Raw genomic sequence first — 25,346 nt, forward strand, 5'->3', positions numbered from 1 at the left:
AAATGGAATATTCAAGGTAACAGGTTTAATTAATTATAAGAATGTTTCTTTAAGATAATTCAATAAAGCCTTCTATTGAGGTTTCTGGTTGATGTACTGAGCCTCACCTCAGGAAACATTTAAGGGTATAAAGTATTTTAACTGTGTGAGTTGCATGAAAATGCATATAAAACATGCAGAGTGATTGGCATGCTCTCAAATCCCTGGTGCAATTCTGTCCCTAACTGATCAGGCGGCAGTTGATACCTGGAAGCCCCCCGTACAAGAAGTGATTTGACACCAAAACTGGGAAAAACCATTCTGACAGTCTTGAATTTCAGCCCTAGGTGGAGGTCTAGGTATTCCCGGTGAGCCCACCCGCACAGTCCGGAAGCAGACAGCAAGGAGAGCAAACTGTCAAACCTCCATCCTTCCCTTTCTATCTCATCTGGAGAGGAATTTACCTTGTGTTGAGTAAAAATATTTCACAACCCCTTTAAGAAGAAAAAATAAGGAAGAGTGGTTAGCAGCAATAGAGTGTGCAAGCTTCAATGTCATCCTTTCTAATTTGAACCATTACCTCAGGAGTCCCTGTGTGTGGGAGCAGACCTCAGGTTTTCATACAAAAGAGTCTTGCATGAAACTCTACAACACCTCCATCCCCTGGAGTCACTGAACGTGGTTTTCTTTATTTAAAGAAACTTCCTGGTGAGTAAAATTCTGACTTAAAAGAAAGAGTTAATAATGGTTGAGTCTTAGGCACCCAGACAGGCAGTCTGAGAAAGTTTGGGAGGATTTCCCCAACTCCTTTCACACCGCAGGCAGCTGCCTGACGCACAGACCGGCCTCTGTGCATATAGATGTGTGTCTGGTGCACAGCGGGAAGTTTGATTTGGCTGGGCTTGGAGGGATCCATCTGTCTAGGGAGGTCTGGGCAACCAGTGAAGGCACTGCCTCCCTTGCCATCTGAGCAGCTTTAAGAGGGTGTAGCATTTTTCTCTGAGGCCAAGGTTGGCACAGAGAACTTCCTTACTGAAATTTTCTGCCAGACTGAGTTGATTTTCTTGCATAATCCCACCCCGTACGCCAACCCTACCCCCTTAGCCTTTGGTCGAGTTTCTGGGATTTTGGCACATGTTTGTGGGGCTGTATCTATTCCTTCCTGATGCGGTAAGTGCAGAGATTTGTTCTCTCTTGGGTGAAATTTACAAGCACGTTTTCTTCCTTGACAGGAACAAAGAGCCACAAATATTTCCTAAGAGGAGAAAAAAGTTTCCAGATGCATGACTCCAAAGGCGAGGGTTTCTTTTTCCCTTTTCCCTTTGGCATCTTTTTAAGTTTAATAATTACACTGGACATATTTATCCTGAAGAAGGCCCACAGTTTTCATCCTAATAGGGACTTGACTAAACTCTCCAAGTCACAAATGCATCTGCATCTCTGTTGCCCTTTCCTAAAGCGCTCACCACGGAGATCATGAGTTTCAACACCGTCTAGAGCCTGAAGAAGATAGGATTTCCTCTCATTTTCCTTAGCTACAGTGGCACAGACTGCAGAATAATAAAAGGAAAAGAAAACCACTTCCCACTCTTGAACTGTTAGCGAACTACTTTTGTTTCTAGTTAAAGGGCTACAGAGAAGCATAAATGTCAGGAAGACCTTTCAACAAGTGTCTACAACTCATAGCATGTTTTTATATTTTTAAAAAGTAATTAAAACATCCGAATTGGTATCATTTTCTATTTTAGAAGAGTATTTTTCAGGATTAAAAACGTTAAGCATACAAGACCTATAATCTAAAAATTTTCCCCCACCATAATCAAAATAATTGTGGGAGGTACTTAGTTCACATGTGGAAATCACTATTACCCACAATAAAAAAAAGTTTTGACGAACTAAGCTACTTATATTTGACTAGAGGCTCAGCACATGATTGAAATCACGTGAGGAGGTGTCCCACCTCCCGCCTCCCACTGCTGCCAGGAGGCTCGCTGCAAGGAGGCTCCCTGTCTCCCACCACCCACCGCGCCACCCAGGACCCAAGCCTGCTGTTCAGTCATCTGTCCGGTCATTTAGGTTGTGACGGCCCCTGGCTTTTTATATATTAGGATTATATATTAGGATTAGAAAAATATATCTCTTTGAAGTGTTGGCAAAGAATAGAGTACGTCCCCAAAAATCTTTTATTTATTATATTTTTATTGATTTCAGAGAGAAAGGGAGAGGGGAGAGATATAGAAACATGAATGATGACAGAGAATCATTGATCAGCTGCCTCCTGCAACTCCCACACTGAGGTTTGAGACCACAACCTGGGCATGTGATCTGACTGTGACCTCCTGGTTCATAGGTTAACACTCAACCGCTGAGCCACACCAGCTGGCCTAAAAATATGTTTTTAAAAATAAAATAAAAGTGAACAGCTGAAGGGACATATATAATACTTGTAACAATAAAGATTTAAAAAGTAATAAAGATAAATGAATTTTAAAAATAAAAAGAACAGTAGGTCATCCAGAGGCAGCCAAGCAAAAGGCACAGTCGCCGAGATAGCCCACACTATCAGGCCTTCTTGGTCACATGGCCAGCCTAGGATGCCAGCTCTGATTGATCACAAGGAGGAAGGAAGTGACGGGCTGTTGGTTGTGGCCTTGGACAGGACTGTGGCTGTGCAGTGGCTGATGCAGCTTTTGTGCTCAGAACTTCATCTGGGAACACAACCTTGTTTGAGTCACTTCCTACGGTCTCCAGTTGAGGTCCTAACAAGGAGATCGGTCATAGCTCTGTCACTTGCCAATGTCTTGTTTAACAGTCTGCCTTCATCACGCAACACTGCCCAGATTCCGTTCTTTGAGTCAAAGCGCAGAGATTATCTGTCCGTCGAATCCAAACTCCCAGGATGCACTGGTGAGTACACTGGATTCCTGCTTACACATGATGCTGCCCTGTAGGGAGAGAGGATCGCTGGTTGCAATGCTCTCTGCTTCAATGTCAAGCAGGATCTTTTTGAGCTCTTCCATCACGCATTTCAGAGAGTCTCTCTGTTGACCCCAGGCCTGTGTGGCATTCTCCTTCATCTCCTGAATACTGATGAGTTTGACCTTCTCGCTACAGCAGGTATAATGAAGGAATGTGCTCCCACTTACCTCGCCTTGAATTTTATACCATGGTTGATCACTGGCAGTGACAATGAATTTATAGCTGAGATAGCACAGCGTGGAGCAGCCGGTTCCCATAGCAGAAGCAAGAGCAAGAAAACGGGGTTGACCCTTACAGACCGCTTCATCTCCACCCCCAGGTCCTGAGGTTAGGCGCACCGCGGGGGGCGGGGAGAGCCAGGCTGGCTGGGGGAGAGAGGGAGCTGGGGAGTCAGATCCTGTGAGGGCACCGCAGAAGCCCTGTCCCGGCGCCTCGGGGCTCTGGCAAAATCCGAATCTGAAATTGCTCCGGCTCAAGCACCTGCACTGGGTTCCTTTCCTGCATTCAGTTCTTACCTAAGGGCAAAATTCAGCTGGATTAAAAAGGATCACAAAATCCAGTTTTCAGCCTAGAATGCAGAAACTACCTGCCATCTCCAAAGCAGCAACCTCAAGAACTCAAGGTTCTGTGCCCTCCGAGTTCCTCACTGAGTTTATTTAACGTTTGCTATTCCAGGTTTCTCTAATGCTCTGTAGTGGTTGCTTCCTAAATTCCACTAGGCATAAAGTCCATATCTCAGAATAGATTTTAAAGGACAAAGAGACACTTGAATAAAAGAAAAACAACAATTCCTCTTTTTCTTTATTTTTGTTTTTAGAAAACCACGACGAGGACAAATAGTTCATTAACACCACCCACCAAAATACTGGAAGTTATTTTAGTTAGAGAAGTTTTATGAATAGCATAAAAATATATGTTATGCAATATATGAAATGCTCAAAGTCACTAATCATCTGAGAGATGCAAATCAAAACGACCATGCGGTACCATCTCACACCTGTCAGAATGGCTATCATCAACAAATCAGCAAAGGACAAGTGCTGGCAAGGATGTGGAGAAAAAGGAACCCTTGTGCACTGCTGGTGGGAATGCAGACTGGTGCAGCCACTGTGGAGAACAGTATGGAGTTTCCTAAAAAAATTAAAAATGGAGCTCCCATTTGACCCAGTGATCCAACTTCTAGGAATATATCCCAAGAAAACAGAAATACCAATCAGAAAGAATATGTGCACCCCTATGTTCATAACAGCACAATTTACAATAGCCAAGATTTGGAAACAGCCTAAGTGCCCATCAGCAGATGAATGGATTAGAAAACTGTGGTACATCTATACAACAGAATACTATGCTGCTGTAAAAAAGAAAGAACTCTTACCATTTGTAATAGCATAGATGGACATGGAAAGCATTATGTTAAGTGAAATAAGCCAGTCAGAGAAACTAAATGCCATATGATCTCACTCATTTGTGGAATGACTATAATGAACAACATAAACTGGTGAACAAAAATAAATCCAGAGACAGAGAAGCATAGAACAGACCATCAAACTTCAGAGGGAAGGCAGGGGGGGTGGGGTAGGGAGGGAAGTTAAGGAGGTAAGAGATCAACCAAAGGACTTGTATGCATGCATATAAGCATAACCAATGACACAGACAGTAGGGGGTTAAGGGCATTCTGTTTGAGAGGCTGGGAGGTCTAGTAAAAGAGTCTCAATTTTAAAGGGGTGGAGCCTGAGATTCTGCATTTCTAATGAGGTCCAGGTAATTCCCTTGCTACAGACCATACTGTGATGAGCAGAGGTCTAGTAAAATGAGCTAGGATTTCAAATCACAGAGAATTCAGTTATACTTCAAGCTCTATCCTTTGTATCTGGTGGTCTTTGGGTAAATTATTGAGTCTTAGATTCTTTATCTGTAAAAATGGCCATAGAGATATAACTCACAGCTTGAAAAGATTGAATGAGAATGTAATCACAATGCCCAAGGCAAAGTAAATAGCTCAATTAAAATAATTTTTCTATCTATTTTGAATAAATGATTTAAAAAATTGCTTTAGAAATAAATTTGGCTCCAAAGAACAAAGTTTACTTAGGAAGCCTCTCATCTGAATCTATTCAAAGGCTCATGACCTCCTTTCAAAGTAAATATCCCTGATATGTATTTATTTTTATAGACAATTAAGACATTAAGATTTTCCCTGAGGCAATAACAAAATAATGTCCAAGTCAGATAAGAATACAGGAAGTATTATGCCCAGTGCCATAACTTAACCACTAATTCACTTATCCTTGTCCTTAATTAAGTAATGTAATTGATGGGTGAAACATGGGAAATTTTGGAACTTCCCAATATAACCAAGGGAAAAAGACCTGCAATAATGTGGTTTCATAAATCTAAGCTTTCTTTAAAGTGCTTGGGAAAATATAATCTAAAATAAACAGTAACCATATTTGCATAGGGTCTTACTGTTTCTTTTTCACATACATCAGGCCTGTTGGAAAATCTGTCAGGAAGATTCGATTTTTTCACCTGTTTCACAAATGAGGAAACTGAGGCCCGTGACTGCTTTACTCAAGTTGTTAAGTACTGAAAAGACCTGGCCCAGATGGCTTGCCTCCAAGTAATCTGTGCATTGTTTTGTTTTGCCAGGAGTGGAAGGTGAGGTGAGGGTGGGTAGGGAAGTAGGAGTGAGGGTCTAAAGTTGGGGGAAGTCAGTGGGCAGCAAGAAGTCCTGAGAGTAAAATGCTTCTTTTGCCTCCTGACCAACTGTGGTCTCAAAGATTTAGTGCTTGTTATTGTCAGCAACATTTGTTGGGTTAAGTAAATCACACTTGAAGGGGGAACAAAATCTCACATGAGATTTTACAATGTTTTGGCAAATTCACAAGTAGTGTTTTTTGGGATTCACCCAATTTTTTTCTTGATTTCAATATGCCTATCTTTTGGCTTTAGTTTTCTCTCTTTTTTTTCTGATAACATTCCAATTTAAGGAACTTGACAAATTATTAAAGCACTTCTATGAATTTAGATTTCTTTTTTGTACATATTATAATATTTATTAATATCTGAAAGCATAAAGTTATTTTAATGAAGAATATTTAAGTAATGGGATAAGCACTTTATATTTTAAGTAGAATTATTGTTTTGTACACTGACAAATCATTTTAATTGGCTTATTTTTCAGATGAAATTCAAGTGTCCTACTGAATTGGAAAGATGAACTAAGTTGAAAAAGAATATAAGCAATAATTTAGAAAACTTAATAGCATATACCACTGGAAAATGAACTGGTTTATTTGACATCCTACTATCCTGGGACCTTTACTTATTATTTTTAAACTCCATGATCATAGATGCTTATAATAATGACTCAAAGGTCCTCAAATTCATGATAACCTATTCAAAATTATTTTTAAAAGGCTCTGTAAAAAAAAAATTAAATAAATAAATAATAAAAGGCTCTGTACTTCAATAATTAAACCTCATTAGTTCTTTTGGTACATAATTACTAAAATCAAATTATTTAAAAGGGAAAAAATGACTCAAAGGGACAAGATATATTCAACAAATATTCTTTTAAAATATACATATTTTTTATTGATTTCAGAGAGGAAGAAAGAGGGAGAGAAGAGAGAGAGGGAGAGAGAGAAAGAGAGACAGAAACATCAATGATGAGAATCACTGATTGGCTGCCTCCTGCATGTCCCCTACTGGAGATTGAACCCGCAACCCAGGCATTGGGCTGTGCCCTGACCAGGAATTGAACTGTGACTTCCTGGTTCATGGGTCAATGCTCAACCACTGAGCACCCCAGCTGGGCTCAACAAATACTTATGATAAATATTCACTGATAAATAAAACTTGATAAAGAAGGCTCTGCTCTTAAGGAGCTGACATTCCAGTTCTTTCTCAAATATTTTATTTTCTTGGAATAGTCTGTTCATATCTTTGGAGTTGAATATTTTATTGTATTTGTTTTTTAAAATTTAAATTAGCAATTGATTCTAACATGGTAAATGTCTAACCTTCGCTCTGTATTAAATTTCTTAAAGGCAGAAACTAGATCTCGGCCATCCTTTCATGTTTCAGTAATGACCAGCAGAGTGCTTTCCTTATAATAGACATTCAATAAATATTTGTGAACTCAAATTATGGATGGAATTATTCAGAGAATTTGGTGAACTGACTGCATTAAGTAGAAGAATTTATTAGATAAACATATTTTTCATTCTAAAATCTGTTGCTTTGCAGGATGAAACATGAGACTGAAATGAATAGCCAATCAATCTCTGAACGCTTATGGATAGTCATCCCATAGCTTTAAAGAGGCAAGAAAAAAAATATTTGAAGAGGTTTTTCTTATCATAATTGTGACCCTAGTCAATAGGTCCTGAAGTTTATAAAGCAATAAAATCCGATAAAGCCCTGGCCGGTGCCTCAGTTGGTTAGAGTGTCCTCCTATACACAAAAGGTTGCAGGTTGGATTCCCGGTCAGGGCACTTACCTAGGTTATGGGTTCAATCCCTGGTTGGGATGTGTTCAGGAGGTCACGGATCAATGTTTCTCTCTCACATCGATGTAAATAGATTATACGTGTCATGAGCTTAAATTTACATAAATAATGACATTTTGGAATTCCCTGAAATCACAAGTGTTACCTACTGGTAGAGTGAGTGCTTTAAATTTGCCTATCTGAAGAGCATCAAATAGCCAGATAATGGGAGATTTTATACCTTCCCTGATAAAAACAATTCTCCATGGAGGTTTGTGATCTATTTCTATTCTAAATAGGAAGACTGCAACCCAATACTTGCTTCAGTTACTAGTCTATTTCTAAACCTATAAGGATCTAGCAAGTAATATGATTGTCTTTTTTTTAATATATTTTTATTGATTTGAGAGAAGGGAGAGGGAGAGGGAGAAACATCAATGATGAGAGGTGTCATTGATTGGCTGCCTCTTGCACACCCCATACTGGGCCCAAGCTTGCAACCTTGGCATGTGCCCTTGACCAGAATGGAACCTGGGACCCTTCAGTCCGCAGGCCATGCTCTATCCACTGAGCCAAACCAGATAGGGCAAGTAATATGATTTCTTAAAGCAAGTGTTGTTTGGGTCATATTTTAAAATAGTACTGACCCTATAAACTTTATGTTCTTTTTAATTTAGCGTATTTCCCATCTATTTTGTCACCACTGCCCACATAATTTAAAAATTAAACTGGATTAGATGGATCCTGATAAAATGTAAGTAACAAAATAAACTCTGTAGCCTCACCAATTGTGCTGAGTACTCCCTGACCAGCTGTAACAATCTACACTTCTTCGCAGGGAAAGAGCCCCAGGTGGTGGCAATTGAATCTGAAACCGTCCAATGCATCTAAAGGAGCTGATATAATTCATGGTGTGCTGGTAAATGTTCAACAACCAAATTTCTGAAAAGGAGAAAACAGCCCTGATGTATAGTGTTTGTTGATTTTATGGTATAAATATTTCCACCAAGGGCATCTTCAAGCTGACAACAGGAAGTGGCTGAATGGAGGGTTGGGAAGAGATGCCACCGTTGGCTCTTGAGACTCAGTGGGAGATGGCTCCAGGGTACTACCCAGTATAAAATGCACAAAATGAAATCGCCTTTTCACAAAATGCTAAAAAATGTTTTCAGGTCTGGCCTGACATAATGATTGACATTCAGAAGAAAGGCATTCCAAGACATGTCTAAATACATAAAGCCCTTATAGACTAATAGGAATGACATTTCACAGACTGCTTCTGGAAAATAAAAAGTTCAAGACATCAGCTTTGGTAAATGTTATCACTCTTTTTCTTTTTCAAGACATTATCATCTAATGTTGTATGATTTTGATGGGTCAAACTTCACCAGAAACATAAAGAAATAAAAAGTTATTGTCAGGGAATAAGTACATTACAGAAGCAATGTTTTTTAATAACTAAAGTTTATCCCTCTAATCAGACATGTTTAAATATTGTTTTAATCATATTGTATTAAAATTGGGGGTAAAGAAGGTGAAGGGATTAGCTAAAGAACATTTGTGCACGCCCCATGGACATGAACAATAGTTTGGAGAAGGCCAAGGGGTGGATAGAGGTGAGCAAAGCAGGGAGGGGGGTAGAGGGAAACCTGCAAAAATGTCAACATTAAAAAATTTTAATAAAAATAAAAGGAAAAAAGAAAAATTTAGGGGAAACTATAGCAATTCTCTGACTTCTTAGAAAATGTATAATGGATACCATTACATTCCTGGTTCTTCTTTCAGGGCGTAAGAAAAGACTCCAGGCTGATCGGTTAAACACTGCAGTGCACTCAGGAGTTATTTAAATAAATTGAGCTGCGGGGGTCCCCAGCTTACTGTTGTATGCATGAGTATTTAAGTTGGCTTTTTATATTTCTTTCTTCGTTTCATCTTTTCTGCCTGCTGTGAGCTGTCACTTGCTGTCTGAGTGACGGCCTCTGGCAATTTCACTGCCTCCCCTCCATTTCTAATTTGCTTCTTCTAACCTGCTGAGCAGTAGGAAACAAAGCAGCTAGCTCACCTTCTTTGCCTTATGTACAAAATAGACTCCGAAAGAAGGCCTGGGGGGAGTTAACGGGCAACGATTTTAATCCATTATTTTTGACATCCAGTTTCCCTAGCAGGACTTAATCTGTACATTTCCTAAAACAAGGAAAAAAGACACCAGTGTGGCCATAATCCTTTACAATTGAAGTTGGGGCTGAGATCTATATTGTCCACAAATTGACTAAGATATTACCATTGTTTCTCATCTTACAACTCCTTGAAATACGGAGTGACTTTTCCTCTCTCAGGACATCTCAAAGAATAGACCTGTCCTACTAATCAGAGTTGGATTCCTGACATCAAATCTGTTACCTTTGCCTCCTATTCAGAATTCTCTACTGCCTCTAAATTGATATTTGTAGTCACACAGAGAAAGACAATTCTATTTACAACTTGAGATTTCTTTCCTAGGCTTTCCCCTCCCCTACCTGAGGTAAAGTTTATATATAGAAATGCACAGGTCTTGACCGTATAATACAGTGAATTTTGGTCCACAGGTATACCTAAATATCCATAACCCCAATCACAAATTCCATCACCCCAGAGAGTCATGTCATGCCCCTTCCAATTAATTCCCACCCTTCTCAGGCAATCTGGGTTCTGGTTACTGTTCCGATCACCCCGCCAGTCACCCCACAGAGAGAGGTGACCGGTGGGGGCCGGGGCCGGAGAACAGGACATGCCAGGCCAGCCAAGGTGGGTGCCAGCAGCGGCCCCCCGGATGACCCCGCCAGTCACCCCGCAGATCAGCCCTAATCGCCAGCCAGGCCTAGGGACCCTAATCATGCACGAATTTTGTGCACCAGGCCTCTAGTTATTTTATAAGTCTCTGTGTGGACATACATTTTATTTCTTTTAGGTAAATACCTAGAAGTGGAACTGCTGGGTCATAGGGTAGGTGTATATTTAACTTTGTGTGTGTGTTTTTCTCAACATTTTTTAATGAAATTTTCAAAAACAGAAAAAAAGAGAAAGTACTATACAATGGACAACCTCTTTCCCAATACCTACCACCTAAATTCTACAAGTAGCATTTTGCTAATTTGCTTTTATGACTTATATATTCCTGTTTATCGCTTATATATTCCTCTGTTTATCTATATCAATCTATGTGTTGATTGATATAGATAATACACACATATATATATTATTCCTCATCCGAGGATATGTTTATTGATTTTTAGAGAAAGGGAGAGAGACTGAGAGAGAGAGAAAGAAAAACATAGATGTGAGAAAGAGACATTGTTCACTTGCCTTCCACATGTGGCCCAATGTGGGGAGCCGCTATAGGGTTAAGCCTCAGACTGGCCTGTTAGCAAAGTCACAAACAAGTCCCAGCTTAGAGGGTGCAGTCCTCTTAGTATATTTAGGCTTGACCTTATGACGCTCCCTTGATCTTACCTGGGAAGCTAATGGGCTGAGGGAAGTGCAGCAAGAACAAGAACAAAAACAAGTGAAAGTCACAAGAACTGTGTAAACAAGTGAAACTCACAAGAACAGTGTAACTTTGGTAACCACTACCTTGTTTACCTCTGACTATAAAATAAAGGCTCAGCTTGCCTCGGGATCTTTCTCTGTGGCCTCAGCCAGGCACAGGAAGATCCACGGAGACTAAAGAGAGCTAGAGAGTTGTGAACACTGTCTCTGTATAAAACATTCTTCGCTGACTCCGTCCACACCATTGGGAACCCCTGGACCGCTGGGGCTGGACCCTGGCAGCCCAACTGGGGATTGAACCTGGAACCTAGGTATGCGCCCTGACCAGAATTGAACCCACAACCTTTTGGTGTATGAGACGATGCTCCAACCAACTGAACCACCCAGCCAGGACCCATCATATTTTGTAATGCATTTCAAAGTAAGTTGCAGGCAGAATGCACTTTACTCCTAAACACTTCAAAATGCATACCACTAATTAGAGTTCAATGTTTGTTTACAGATTTTTAGGCAACATTTATATATAGTGACACGTACAAATCTTAAGTGTACTTTTGATGAATATGAGTGAATGTAAACCAAACTCCTACCAAAATATAGAACATTTCCATCATGTCAGAAAGTTCCCTCAAGTTCCTTCCCAGTCAATGCCCACCCCCTACTCACCATACATAACAACTCTTAAAATTTTTTATTACCATAAATTACTTTTGTCTGTTCTAGAACTCAGGTTTTTCTTTTACTTTTTTCTGGCTCATCACTAATGGAAACATATAGTATGTACTCTTTAGGGTAAGGCTGCTTCTTACATTGGCCCACGTTGTTGCATGTGTAAGTAGTTTATGACATTTTTACTGAGAGGTGTTTGGATAAATGGATAGGCCACAATCGTTCAGTCATTCTCCTATTCATGGACACCTGGGCTGTTTTCAGTTTTTGGCTGTTATGAATAAAGCTGCTGTAAATATTCATATATCAATCTTTTTTCTAATTTTTTTATTGATTGATTTTAGAGACAGAAGAAGGAAAGAGATAAAAAATGGAGAGAGAGAGAAACATGGTTTGTTGTTCAACTTATTTATGCATCATTGGTTGTTTTTGTATGTACCCTGACCAAGGATCAAACCCCCAACCTTGGCATATCAGGATGATGTTCTAAGCAACTGAGATACCCAGCAAGGGTTTATACAAATCTTTTTGTTTCTGTTTTTCTTGGGTAAATATTTATGAATGAAATTGCTAGGTGATAGGGTAGGTGTATGCTTAGTTGTACAAGAAATTGTCAGACTGTTTTCAAGCTTGTTGGTCAATATTATATCCCTACCAACAATGTATGAGAGTCCAAGTTACTCTGCATTCTCATCAACACTTGGTATAGTTGGTCTGTTAAAATTTAGCTATTCTGGTGAGCATGGAATGATATCGCACTGTGGTTTTTATTTCCATTTTCTTCATGACTGATAATATTGAGCATCTTTTCATGTATCTTTTGGCCATCTATTTATCTTCTTTTGGGAAGTATTTGTACATGACTTTTGCCCATTTAAAAAATTGAGTTGTATTTTTATTGTTGGATTGTATGAATTCTTTATAGATTCTGTCAAGCACAGATACTTACATATTTTCTCCCAATCTATGACTTGCTTTGTCTTTTCTTTTTTTAAAAAAATATATTTTTATTGATTTTTTACAGAGAGGAAGGGAGAGGGACAGAGAGTTAGAAACATCGATGAGAGAGAAACATCGACCAGCTGCCTCCCGCACAACTACCGCAGGGGATGTGCCCACAACCAAGGTACATGCCCTTGACTGGAATCGAACCCAGGACCCTTCAGTCCGCAGGCTGATGCTCTATCCACCGAGCCAAACCGGTCTTGGCGCTTTTTCTTTTCTTAATAGTGTCTTTTGATGAGCAGACTTTTCATTGTTATAAAGTCCAATTTATTCATTTTTTATGGTTGATGCTTTGTGTTTTGTGTGTGTGTGTGTGTGTGTGTGTGTGTTTAAGAAACCTTTGCCATTTCCAAGGTTGAAAAGATATTCCATGTTTTCTTGTGGAAGCATTATAGTTTTGGCTTTTAAATTTAGCACTGTGGTTTTAAAAGCATTTTCTGAAGTTCTAAAAACACTGCTGATATATACATTGTTAATATACAAAATGAGAATCAACAGCCAACTTCTTTATCTTAATTTTAAATCTTCTGTCTTGAACTATTTGTTTATATTTCTAAACTTACTCAAACTTTTGTTGTTGTAAATGACGAGAAGGAATTTGTTTCTCCTTATTCCAAACAACAGGAGAAAATCCATTTTGTAGTCTTGCCTATCTGTTGAATGAATGTTTACTGGTTTGTGAACTGATGGACAGCAGGAATCCTCTGGACTGGCCACAGAGCCTAGGGCCATGTGCAGTACACACAGATGCAGGATTGGTTCAGACACAAGGCTATCAAAATGTGTGACTAGTTTGCCTAGTTTGAGTGGCAGAATCTTGATTAAAATTGTCACTTAAAGACTCTTGGATCAGCTGTGCACCCTTAACAACATTGCCTTAAAATTCAAAACTTTGTGAAGTTTTATTAACTGAGAATGATGACCGTACACTATGGAATGTGTTTAGTAAACAGTGTGTGTGTGTGTGTGTGTGTGTGTGTGTGTGTGTGTGTGTTCACAGTAAAACACACAAAATGTTTCTTCAGCAAGGCCTCCAGCCTTTCCACTGACAAACTGTGAAAGACCCTGGAGGGTCTCAGGGAATTCTCTGTATCTCTTAGGCAAAGTTTTCCCTTTCCCATCACACAGCTCCTGCATTGTCTTTTGATCCTTTTCTCAGGATCATGCAGTAGTCGGTGCAGGAACAATTGCTTCCTTGTGTCCAGTCATTTAACACCAATTGCAGAAAGGGTTCTGGCTGTTCCTGTACAGGTGCTCAAAGCTCAGGTGTTTCCCTTTTTTTTTCTGACTCTTCACAAACCTCTTTCCCGTCACTCTAGCTAACCTTGTACTAATCTTTCAGAGCGAAAGGAGTTTCCCTGTGCCTCCAGAATGCTCCAAACAATTGCTGACGGATTGGTTTGTTTTTTGTTTTTTTTTTGTTTTCTTGGACCCCAACACAGCAGGTAGGTTCTTGAGCTGTTCTGTAGCTTTCTGCTCATTGCCCTAAAGCACGGCTGAGGAAAGGGTTATGTGTCTCACTATGGCCTTTGATAGGAGGCAGTTTCTATATATTCAGGATTAAATGTAGTTGAAGAAAGTGCCTGTGTCAATTTTAATGCCCCCTTGATTCCAGTAGCTATGCCCTTCATTGTACTCCAGTTAATTTCCTGAGTACACAACCTGTGTAGACTAGTATGATTTGCCTAAAATCAGATAAAATTTTAATTAAAAATATATTTCCATAGTTTTGGGAAATGGTATTGATATGATATGATGTAAAATAATCAGCTGAATTAAATTGTTCACTTTTTAACAGTTGTTTTGGCTTCTTACCAACACAGCCTTTGTTGAAATGCTCACCACTTCAATTTGTGCAAGTTGCTAATTCTCATTCCACAACTGGTTTACTCTGGAAATGTGGACATTTAATTATGCCAAAGTTAGTAAATACAATAGATTTTTTTGCATGAGAATTCCTGGGAAAACATTTTAACCATCTAAAATATCATTATTTTAAAAACTAATTAGACTAAATGAGATTTGGGAAATTCCTACCCTAAAGAGAAATCGGTCATATTTTTCTTAATTTGTTCGTGCATGTCACCATGGAGACAGCAAAGTCAAAACACACCAGCTAGTACATTGTTCAGCTCTCCACTTCCTACTATAGATTTGATTAAGTAAATCTGGCCTACTCATTTTGAGAATTGAGAATATAGCATTGTTTCTTTAGTAAAAATATGGTCAGCATTCAGACATGATCAATAAAGCAATAAAAACAGATCTTGTAATCTTTGCTCTTTCTAATGTGATAAAGTAAGAAAGAGGTAAATCGCTTCCTCCAATGAGTTATTTTTGTGGTAAATGTAATGCCTCTGATTCATTCCTCAGAGCAGTGGGGCTTGATCTCATAAAAAGGCTGAAAATAAACTGTTTATTTGGTGAATGAGGCAGGTGTCCTTTCTGACTAAAGCACCAAATAAGGTGATTTGGAGGCTCATTTCCTTTGCAGATGCCTTTAATATTATTCTCCACCTTCCTCCCTACAGAATACTGAGTCTGAACAATAGAAAATGCACCTTTTTCAATGAGGTGTATTTGCGGTCTTGTAATTTTGTCTTTATAAGACCCATACATGATGTTTTCTCTCGTAAGAATGTTGCTGCTATCCCCACTGGAGTTCATCTAGAAAGTCAATATGGTTATTATTTCCATATTCTGGCATGTGTGTTTGCGCTGAAGACTGGCAAACAAACGAAACCATTAAAACCATTCTTACATGCTTTAATTTAATCTATTTCAAGAAGGATGAATGTCATCAGTGGCTGGGAAAAGTAGGTTCTGCGAATGTGAGAGTCCCTTCCCCCACACTTCAGGAGGACATGGGAAGAGAAATGTGTTAGATTTATTTTGTTTTGTTTTTCAAATGAATTGTCAGAATCCAGAGAATAGTCAGAGACCATTCTATTTGCCCTCTACCCATGGCCAGCAAAATAAAAGTGGCCCTTTTTAGGGAGTCTCCCATTTCTTTGTACCCAAACACTCCCGTGGAATTTTGAAGCTGACCAATCTCAGCAATTTGGCTTCCTAGCAAGGGTTTTACTCAGTATGGTCAAATCACTCAGGCAGCTGAGTAATTTCAGTTATTGTATAAAAATGTTCCTGCCGCAGCCAACAATGAAATTATTTCATTGCAAGGACAGAAAAGACTAACCCTTTAGGTTTTCCCACTTGACTCTCTATGGAAACTATTTCAATAACTGTTCGTTATGTATTTCTTTCCAATAATTAAACTATGGACATTTAACCATATAATTACATTTCATCTCAATAGAGAGATTGGGTGTATAATTTCTGCACTGATGCTTCGAGGAGGGGACATGCTTTGCAAACTCAGAGATGAGATGTCTTGCACACCACTTCCCTTGGAGGTATACCAGCTGTCTATGGCGTACACCGAGGCCCTGATCTATAAATACCACCTTTTGAGTGTGAGCTACTGGGAAAGAAAACTATCATTTGAATCTGCCCAGTAAAATGATCTACTAGGGAGCACAGCGCTGGAACGGGCCTGTTTTTGTTGGTTTGGAGGTGAAGGTCGGGGGACTATTTCTCTGCCTTAGGGAAGCCCCAGCCCTCCCCTCCAAAGAGAGCCAGGACAGATGGGTAGTGTATTTGACAAGGAACCCCTGCATCCTTGCTCCAACGTCCTTCTACTCTACTTTAAAAAGCAGTACTGTATTTTTTAAGTGTTGGGATTGGCAGCTCCCCCGGTCACTGGCTACACTGAACAATCCCCCATTCAATTGGAGCAGCCCAAACCCAGTTTCGGTGGAAAGTAGTGCCAGAGCGCACAGAGGCGGCCTCTCTGCCTTCCACCGTGCGGAGGGTGAGGTTATGTCAGGCGCCCCCAAGATTCCAGAGGGGAGAACTCAGCAGGCTTCTTATATAGCATCTATTATACCTGCTTCACAAGGAGGATTTACGGACTGGGGGCGAAGAAACGTTTACCTTAGTTGGCTTCCTTTTGCTGGTGCCACCAGGGGTTGAGGCTCCCCAAATCTCCTCCAGGCAGGAGGCCTCGGTCTCTCTCCTCCACTCGGAGGCCTCTTCACCCACACGAAGTCTGTAGTACTAGCGTTTCTAAGTAAACATCAGAATAAAATGTTCCTTTTCAAGGAGCCAGTGGCTGGAGAGAGGAGGTGAGGGAGGGTTTGGGAGTGGCCACGAGTCAAGAAACTAAAGAAGAGCGAATGGGGGAGATGAAGCTCTGGGTTAGGGTAATAGAGTAAACAGGGTAAGCCTGCCTTCCCTAGTACCCTGAGATGTGGAGATAGAGGACCAGGGAGGAACAGAGCCCTCATTTCTTGAAGACTCACTGTGCGCCAGGCCTGTGCCAAGCACCTTCACAATCGGCTGTGTCTAAAGAGCGGGCTCGCTGAGGTCCTTTACACAGTGCCCTTTCCTCAAACCCCTCTTAGGATTTTTGCCCTGTAGGGAGAATATGGATATTCCCTAGAAAATAACATTACCTAATCCAAATTCTTAATTTAATTTTATTATTTTTTATTTTTAGAGAGAGTGGAAGGGAGAGGGAGAGACAGGGGGAAATGCCCATGTGAGAGAGACACATCGATTGGTTGCCTCCCGAATGCTGCAGACTGGGAAGGGGAGCCTGCAAGGGAGCCTACAACAGAGGTATGTGCCCTTGACGGGAATCAAACCTGGGACCCTTCAGTCCCAGGCCAATCCATTGAGCCAAACTAGGTAGGGCCCAAATTCTTTAATTTTATAGATGAAGAAACTGAAGGTCAGAGAGGCCAACTAATGTCTCCAAAGATGCACAACTAGTCAGTGCCTCAGCTAAGATCTGATTGTATTGACTCCCACTCCAGGAGATTTTGTTTCAGTGTTGCCTTCTTATTTGACTTGACTTTTTTTGCAGAGCAGAAATAAATTGCACCTTAGTTAACTTCTAGCCTTTGATAAATTCCAGGTTAGTTAACTCAGCCTTCTAATGAGATGAAATTCTAAGCAGAGCAGATAGGAGGGCTGACAGACCCTGCCTGGATCTCTTCCTGGGCTCATGCCACGCCCCAGGTACTTGCCCGCAAGACAGGAGACATTACACATGACCAGAATATAGTAAGTAGGTCTTGCACCAAATTAACTCTGCCATTGCCCGGGCCTGTGTGGAAGATGGGAGTTCAGAGAGAAATCGATACAGCCCCTTCCTTCAAGGAGTTCAAAGTCTCATGCTGTACAGAGAGGTAAGAAATTAATACAATTCTAATGACATAAGCACCACAATAGAGATTTTTCAAAAGTTTGGGAGGCAGCTAGGTGACTGCTGGCAGTAGAACGGTCCCCAGCCTGAGTTCCCCAGGCATTCGCGGGGACAGGTGGTCCAGGAGGTGAGCCTGCACCATGGCATCCAGTGTCCTGGAGAACAGCCGTGGTTGGTGATGGCTACCAAGTAAGGGTGTTGGGGCAAAGGAGTCCAAGAAAGGAGAAAGGAAAGGTAGGCTGGAGCCGGTTTTTTAAGATTCTTGTGTGTTCTATTACCTAGTAAATAATTTAGACTTTGTCCATGGGTGATAAAGGGCCAAAGGGGGTTTTAAAGCAGGGGAATGGTGGAAATATGGTTTCCCTCTGAGGAGACAGGGAGAAGTGGCTGGGACCAGGGAACACTCACAAGCACAGAGCCTCCCCTCCCTCATCAATGCCTAACATCAGTCCAGGGCCTTGAGCCAAAAGTCAAGGGCATAGGACATCAGAAGACACTCCAGCCCCCAAGTGGGTTTCAGATGGCACCCTAGGGCTTTCTAGAAAAGCAGCAGCACCTAGTGAGCATTGAATAGTCAGTGCACCTGTGGGAAAATCCAGCACCAGTACCTCAGAGAAAAGTCCCCTCCCCACAGGACAGTGTCAACAGCAGGGAGTCCCTGACATTTCAGAAATCCCTTCTCCCCTCTCTTTGTCCTTCTCAGTCTGTGTCATTAATTTCCAGGCTGTCTCCATAGCAGAGTCCAAAGAGCACCTCGGTATGTGTGTGGGAGTGCTATCTGGCAGAGCCTGTCTGTTAGAGCCATAGGTATGTTTTGAGTTTGCTACCCAAGTAAACTCTGAGTGGTCGATAAAGCCGCTTTCCCCAAAGGTTAACCGTAATAAGACTTTCTTTGTGCTTTTGTGGTCTGACTTTTCACAGGCTATTATGAAGGGGGAGAAGGGTATCCATATAATTTGCATGTCAATGTTTATTCTAAAAATATTCTCTGAGAAAGGAAAAAACACACTTTAAAATATGCTTCAAGGGAACAACATTTCAATTCTTGCACTCCAAGTGCCTAGCAGTTAGGAAAAAAGACATCAGCTCACTTCAAATTAATGTTATTTATTACTGTTTTTCGATATTAATAGTTGTATTTCGAGTTTCAGTAAAACATCATATAGGCTTATTAAACTCAGATTAAGGAAGTTCAAGAGATGCTTTCAAAATTTTCCATTCTCCTCCCCTTTCAACAAACATGTTCAACCCTTTGCCATGGGCCCCGGACTGTGCTAGATACTGGGGCTCCTCAACTCACAGCACCCCAACATCTTATCAGGAGCAGAAATTACATGCTTATGGGGAAAACAGAGAACTCATCTTGGGGTCAGTGGCGTGGGCAACCAGGAGTGTGGTCTCTCTCCTCTGAAACATGCCTGAGAGGCTGTGCCTCTTGGGCTTTTCTGCAGGGTGGCTAAGACAGCTGCTGTTACCTGCTGAATCACCCTCCCACATCCTGGCCCCCCTGCCTGCTCCCTGGGGGGTGTCTGCCCTTTCAGTTATGGCCACACTTGCTCTGAGAAAGATGAGATCACCACCTGCATTCGTTTCATGGATGGCCAGAGAATGGCCTCCTCAGATGAACTGGGTCCACCCTCAGGAGGTGGGAAGACTACCCTTTCCTGTGTACTTCACCCTGCCCTTTGGGCAAACCATGACTATAACTTGGAGATCCTTCCCAGGTTTCTTCACAGTTTCCATTCCCTTACTGTCTTGCAAAAAGAGAATTTTTCATATTTCTCTCTCTCTAAAACTTTGAGGGGGTGGGGAAAGCAGTGTTAACACATGAAGCTTTAACAATAAAAAAAGCACAGTGAAAGTGAAAACTAGTGGGAGACATTAGTCAGGAGATCTGAATTCTGGGTTTAGTGTTCCCCTTTCTGTGTGACCTGAGCAGGATCAAATTGAACACTTCTTCATGGGGATGGCTCATTAATCCACAGGGACATGCATGGCTGATACATGTAATGAAAAGGGAAAGGTGGCTTAAACTTTTTGTTAATACCAAATACAGAAATGAACCTGGGGGAAAGTAGAGGTTGGAGAGAGAAGGAATCAGGCCAGTGTACTAGTCTATAGACAGTCAAAGGAACTGTCAGCACAGAACCAAAGATAGGAAGCCCGACATGATTTTGCCTCAGCTTTAATCAAAACCATTTTCTCCTGCTGCAGGATTAAATCATGAGAAGGAAACAAAATATTTTTGGATAGGAATGAATTAAAAGAGAGGAAAAAAAAACAGGACCCAGCAGGATGGCTCAATAGCATCTTTTTGAAGCCATATTGGTACATGCTCACTCAAATCAGTTGACTTTTCCATCTTGGCAGATTCTTCTGGTGAGAACATGCACTGATCCACAGTCCACACCAATCCATAGGTCCCCTTTAACTAAAGATGCTTATGTATATTGGATTTCCATCCCAAGAAGCACCAAGAAGTGAATAGCTTACTTTTCTTCTTCCCTGTTTCAGAGCATCGAACATTGCAGTTATCTGGACTTCTGAATGATGTGCACATGTCAAATACAACAGTGACAGATATTCAAATCAATAACATTCATTGGGCACTTTTTAGGCATCACTCAACAATACAGAGAAAAATATAAGACATGGCCCTGCCCTCTTATATTTGTGATAAATGTGCAAATAAATAAATTACGACACAGCATCCTAAATGCGAAGACTCACTATAGCCAGGGCAGGAAGAAGGAGGAAGTGATTAACTCCTTCAAGAAGGTTTCTTGGGGTTGCAAAAATAAGGGAAGAAAAGATTATATTGTACAGACTCTTGAATTATTTATAGAAGTGTTGTTGCTGTTTAAATGTGGGAAGGGTTTAATGAGCTCACTCATGTAAAGCACTTAGCATAGTACCTGACACCCACAAAGGCTTAAAAATTTTACAGTAGAATTACTGTACTAAAGTCTCGTGAAAGCAGAGAGGAGAAGAGTTTATTCTTCTTGGGAGGAGAAAGAAAGATGAATTCATAGAAGAAAAATATTTATGGTACCCATTACGATGGCTATAATTTTTTTAAAGAAAAAAACAAGATGTTGACAAGACTGCCGAGAAATTGGACCCCTCATGTATTACTGGGAAAAATTTAAAATGGTGTAGTCACTTTGGAAAACAGTTTGGCAGTTCCTCAGAAAGTTAAACATAGCGATACCATATGACCCAGCAATTCCACTTCAAGGTATATACCCAAGAGAAATGAAAACATATCTACAATAAAGCTAGCATATGTTACTAGCAGTGTTATTCATAACAGTCCCAAAGTGGAAACAACCCAAATGTCCATTAGTTGATAAAAGTACAAAATGTGATAGCTATATCCATACAATAGAATATTATTCAGCCATAAAAAGGAATGAAGAACTGACATATGCTACAATATGGATGCACTTTGAAAACATTACACTAAACAAGTTAGTCATGAAAGGCTATATGTCATGATTCCGTTAATACAAAATTTCCAGAATAGAGTAATCCATAGAGACAGAAAGTTGTGGTTGTCAGAGACTTGGGGCAAGAGGATATAGGAGTGACTGCTAATGGGCCTGGGGTTTCTTTTTTTGGTGACAGGAATGTTCTAGAATTAGATACTGGTGAAAGTTGTACAAAATTGTAGCTATATTAAAAACCTCTGAATTTTATATATAAAAATGATGAACATTATGTTATGTGAATTATTGTCAATTTTAAAAAGTTTAAGGTGGGCCTTCAAAGGTAAGTAGGGATAAGCCAGGCAAAGTTAAGGGAACAAAGGTACCCAGCTGAGGGAACACCTAGGGTCAAAGGTCAAAGGCAATACCACCAGGATTTGGTCAAAAAAAGGGTAAGAATCTGGTGAGGAAATAGCCTATGGCTGGGCTACTCAAAGTTTGTCTGTGGACTGTGAATTGTTTGTTACATTCTGTGACAATATAAGAAAAGAAATGGAGAGTACACTGTAGAAAGTTAGCAACTTGACATTGCATGGTCCTTGACCTCTTTTTCTTGGACAGGATATAGATCAGGGGTGGTCAAGCTGGTGTGGTGGGTGGCATGTCCCCCAATCTGCACAATAGTCCTGCACAGTAGGACCACATATCTGACCTTGACACAACGGAAATGAAAACAGCTGGTTCTTCACTTAGTATAGTTTGAGAAGCATATCATATGGGATACATTATAAGGAGTAAAAGGCTGGAGAAATAGGTTGGAAACAGTGTATAAAGGGTCTTATAAGTAAAATAGTCTGGGATCACCCCTTTGTCCAAAATTCTCTCACTATTATCGTGCCTAGTTATGCACCGTTACTGTGACATTTTGACACTTCTAAGCAATGATTATCTCTTAGGAGTAGAAAAAATAGACTAATCAGGCAATGGCAGGGGAAAGAAAATCTTTAAAAACAAAACAAAAACTCCTGGGAAACAAATAAGGGCATATCCATACCACCTTGGAGGCACCAAAAGAAGATAGAATAATGAAACAGGTTAAAAGTAGCACATAGCATAGTAATCAGCATGCAAAGTTTTATTTATATTTATTGGATGAGAGAAACCAGAATAAGCCATCCCAAGAAGAGAAACTGAATTAAGAGCTAGGTTGGTGGTGGAGAGACAAATGAGGCAGGCAGGGGAGCAGTAGGAAATCTCAGAGCTCACACTCTCCCGCAAAGGGAAAGAGTAAAGCCAGCCAACTCCACGTGTAGGAAAACACTCAACCTCTCAAAAGAGGAGCTCTATATTGATTCCAGACATTGTTATTCCTGCAAGCAGGGGGGACTAAGAAAAAGAGGAAAGGAAACCAAGGTATTGACAGGAAAACCAGCTTCTACTTTCTCAAGTGTCTTGGCTATCACTGAAGCAACCACGAGACTTCCCCTGTTGTCACATGTTGACTCATTCTTGCCAGAGCCAAGGCCATTTATTTAATGTCTAGCTTCACTAAAGTCGATGAGCTTTTGTTTCAGAATCCAGGGCAGTGCTAATGTAAGCGCTTGTTTGTCCGGGTTGCGCAGAATGAAGGAAGTTCATGCTCTGCACAAGTAAAGCAATGTGTCGTGTCATATTGCCAAAAGGTTGCATCATTTCTAAACTTTCCGGAAGACTAGATGGATGAGAGGTCATCTATGTTTATTTTGTGAAGTTTGGCCTACCAGGAAATGTGTGGGTACAAGAGATATTTTAGGCCCATGAAACTCTCACTTTAGGCGCTTAATCCAGCGGCATGTGCTATAGCTTCAGTCTCTAACTAAAGCTTTGAAAAGAGTGGCAAGCTGTGAAGTACACAAGGTTTTTTGGCTGAACTTACAGAGCCACGTATAAAATCCTCTTGCCAAACAAGACTAGAACCAGATGACAAACATTGAAAACACACGCCATGTATTGACTTTCTCTATCAAATACACATTACAACCTAATCCAGTAATATTTCTAAGAAAATTGCACAAGAACTCACCAATCCATACTAATTAAGGTTGTAAATTCACCCTAAAAGAATAGTTTTAAACAGAATTTTTCATGTCGGATTTCCTTTAGAGTATATTGAAATTACTTCAACAAGGAAGAAAAAAATGTTTTAAGGAAGTAATTTTTAGCATACAATTGAACAGATGTGATAATTAATGACCCTTCAACAACCTTACCTAAGCCTGCTCAGAGAAGAAACAGCTTTTCCCTACTTTTTTTTTTAAAATATATTTTTATTGATTTCAGAGATGAGGGGAGAGGGAGAGAGAGATAGAAACATCAATGATGAGAGAGAATCATTGATTGGCTGCCTCCTGCACATCCCCAACTGGGGATCAAGCCCACAACCCACGCATGTGCCCTTGACCAGAATCGAACCTGGGACCCTTCGGTCCGCAGTCTGATGCTCTATCTACTGAGCCAAACCAGCTAGGGCACTTTTCCCTACTTTTTTATGTGGTGCTGGGGATGAGGGGGGTGCCAAGGAAATTATCGCTGACGCAAAGTACAGGAGAAACCCAGAAATAGGAGATAATGATGCTAACACAGAGAGAAAAACAATGGCAAGAGATGGAAATGAAGGCCAACTGTATCCCTGGAATGCATAGGAATGAGTCAATATATCACCTCTACTGTTTAAGCTATTTGAGTTGAGTTTCTGTTACTTGCAACCAAAAGAATTCTAGTAATCAAAACGTAAGATATTCATCTCCCTCATGGACAGTACTGCTCATTACAATATTCTGGGGTTGGGGAGGGGCAGTCTGGAATAATGCAATGGAGAATATTGTCTAGGTGACTGGAGTAGTGTCTATGTGATTGTTACCTCCTGGAGCACAACCCCATGTATATAAGCTACCAAGAGTGGTGCCCATTGGAATTGTGCAATGTAATGTATGAAGGATCATAAACTCTCCTGGCTGTACCCATCAGGAGCATCAATTTCTCCACATACCTAGCACTGCTTAGGCTTGGGTAAACCTGCTTCTTCTAGAACTTCCTGCCCAGCAGTGCGATTCCTACCACCGCCACTTCCAATTTTCATGAAATGCCTATAAGAGAAGGTTGTTCCACTAGGTTCTTTCCCTGAACCCTCACAACACATATACGACCTTCTTAACAGAGAAGCTTTTAGCTCAACCTCCAGATGGAAGAAGACCACTTCTCACAGCAGATGGGGACCAAGTATTTCTACCTAATTCCAAACTCCACAGTCCTTGCCCCTAAAACACTTGTATTCCCCACTTTCCCAAATGCTACTGATTCACTTCTCAAATATCAACCTCAAGTCACATGTTGTTCAACCTTTTCCAATCCTCTGTAGTTGTTGTTTTTAACCTGCCCTCTCCTTCCATTTCAGATTTGAAAATCCATCTTTCCTCTCTGATTTTAATGTAATAGTAACTCAGAAAATGTATTGCCTCTGTTTTTAACAAAATATTTTAAGTCTTGGAAGCAATATTTATCAAAACTAGAGAGTTTCTTTACAGGTAGTAATTTGCAGCCAACCAAACCCTAGATTCTTTCTTACTGATTACAGATAACCCATTTTAATTCACTGTACACACCACCAACGGTCTTGATCATTTATCAGTAGAAGAAGGAAGGGTCCTCCTCCCTTAAAAATACTCTTAATAAAATAATGCAAGACGAATTTCATTGCCAAATTTTTGACTAAAAAATAAAATAAAGCAAAACGACAAATAGATAATGACAACAACAACAAAAAGAGTCATTGTTAAGAAAGAGTCATCTCTTAAAGACCCACAGCGTAAGTGCGAAAGCAGGTAAATAGATATGTGAGAAACCAGTCCATGCAAGTGTTAAATATTCTTCCGGGACCAAGCTGGAAACTCTTCTCACAGCACCTCAGTGCTTCTGCCTTCCACCTGTTCTGCATCAGCGGTTTGTCAAGTCCTATCAGTTC

General features: G+C 40.5%; 1 pseudogene; it reads right to left on the reverse strand.

The window, feature by feature from the left end:
• Positions 1–2,683: 2,683 nt before the first annotated feature.
• Positions 2,684–3,265, reverse strand: LOC132229579 (UL16-binding protein 1-like; annotated as a pseudogene).
• Positions 3,266–25,346: the final 22,081 nt, after the last annotated feature.

The sequence above is a fragment of the Myotis daubentonii genome, chromosome 3 (assembly GCF_963259705.1).
Source record: "Myotis daubentonii chromosome 3, mMyoDau2.1, whole genome shotgun sequence".
Classification (NCBI taxonomy): domain Eukaryota; kingdom Metazoa; phylum Chordata; class Mammalia; order Chiroptera; family Vespertilionidae; genus Myotis; species Myotis daubentonii.